Here is a 1,998-nt window from a genome sequence, read left to right on the forward strand (position 1 = left end):
TTTTAAATTATACTGCAGTTTACTTTCATTAAAATAACAGTGACTATACTGTTAAGTTTCTACAAATACCTAGCGCTGGACTGACCAGCTTTTTGCCTCAGTCAGTTGAGTGAGTTCGCGTCTTGCGACTTATCTCACCAGTAACGTTACATAATTTCATAGCGCACGTGCAGAAATTATTAAGAACCATATACACAGATTGATTGCTCACAAAACGAAGTTTGAAATAGCCGCGTTCCTCCACCAAAATGTAACAACAATGAGTTTTACATAGTAATTAACTCAAATGATATATAGGGAATTTGAATAATTAATCAAGAATTTGATTAATATATATCTCAGATGACAGTTACATTTAATTTTATTGATTATGAAAATAGCTCAATTGCCAATACCAATACTAATCACAGGGCACTGTAATTTACTCATTAATATGTCATATTACATTCTTCATATCAATTATTGTGATATCTCTTACTGTAAATTATTGCAGATCAAACCGTGGTATGTCCAGCACACCACTATAGACCTATCAATTTTCAATAAAGTTATCACGCCTTATAATTCAAGGAAAAGTATTCTCTGGCCATGAAAATATTATCCTATCCTTATGATAAATTTAGTTTCTAAATTTAGAGCTTGTAGCTAAAGATCAGACACATCTCAGTGACTCGTAATGTGAGTGGGGTGGAGTCCAAAGCCAATCATTTTATATATGAGTTTTTAATAATTCAACTAGTAATACATCAAACTACAAATCACACAGAGTAAATATGCGTACGAAAATACAGACAATAAACATTTACAAGACATAACGGAATCCAAATAAAAGAGAGAGAGAGAGAGAGAGAGCGAGAGAGAGAGAGAAGTGTAGAAAGCGAGAGAGATCACAGAATGAGCTCAGGTATGAAAATCAGTCAGTAAACCTTAGTGGAACCAACAACAAATCAGATCATAATAACACTTTAAACCAGCATTTAAATCTCCATAGAGAAAGTGATACTTGCAGAAGTGTCCCATGTGAGTGTGACGTGAGATCGGCGTCGAGCTTGTGAGCTTTGCGCGTTGAAACAGCCATGTGCCATGAAACGGAGGCCATGTGACGCGCCGTGCACGCTGCGCTTGGCGTGAGCGTGGAGCATGTGGTCCTTTGTTCTGTCCTCGCGCGGTATTTGAAAGGTTCAACAAACATTGTTCCAGAATTCGTCTTCCTTGCGTGGGAGAGGTGAATAGTTTAATAAACTTAGTAAAGAAAGAAAAGAAAACGAACGAAACGAAAGCTTCCAAAGGAGCCATTAAAATGGCTTTTTCTCTCAGCCCCTGTGCTGAGGGGGTTCGCGCTATGAGCGCGGCCTACGGCCGCGCGGAAGCAACGTTGGAGAGCAGCGTGTCCGAGAACGGAGAAGAGAAAAAAAAAGCAAGAAGAGCCAAGACAGCACGGCACGGCAAACCACAGCAGCATCCTGGTACAGATAATAGGGAGAGAGAGAGAGAAAGGGGAGAAAGAAACAAACAAGGCCTGTCTTTGGTTGGACAGGACAGTCTCTTTGCTTCGTGGGCGGCGACTGGGTTTTAGCTCGCCCTCGCCCATGTTTTGCCACATCTTGCTGCTGGCATGACGCTTGCCTCAGTGTTGTGTCAGTGGCTCTGGTGCTGCGTGGTGCAGCACATGCTGCGTCATGGAAATATATTGGCAGTATCCCCCTTTTGCTCCGTGGCATTACACGCCCTGGCATTGTGATGTCAGACGGTGCACAACCCACAATATTGTTCTGTGCACGCAGCATGGTTTGTGTATCATGCAGTGGTCTGGGGCTTTGGTTGTCAGTGACTGTAGACTGGTTGCCAGGGTGGATGGAGGGGTCTGAGAGGTGGTAAAACAAAGTCATTATCAAGGTTTCAGAAGCCCGCATGTCCGCTATGTTGGTCTGTGCAGACAACGGAGCCTGCGTAAGCGATTCTGAGGTAGGCAGTTTAGCTAGTAAAGTTCTTGTGCTG

The sequence above is a fragment of the Carassius auratus genome, chromosome 30 (genome assembly GCF_003368295.1).
Source record: "Carassius auratus strain Wakin chromosome 30, ASM336829v1, whole genome shotgun sequence".
Taxonomy (NCBI): Eukaryota; Metazoa; Chordata; class Actinopteri; order Cypriniformes; family Cyprinidae; genus Carassius; species Carassius auratus.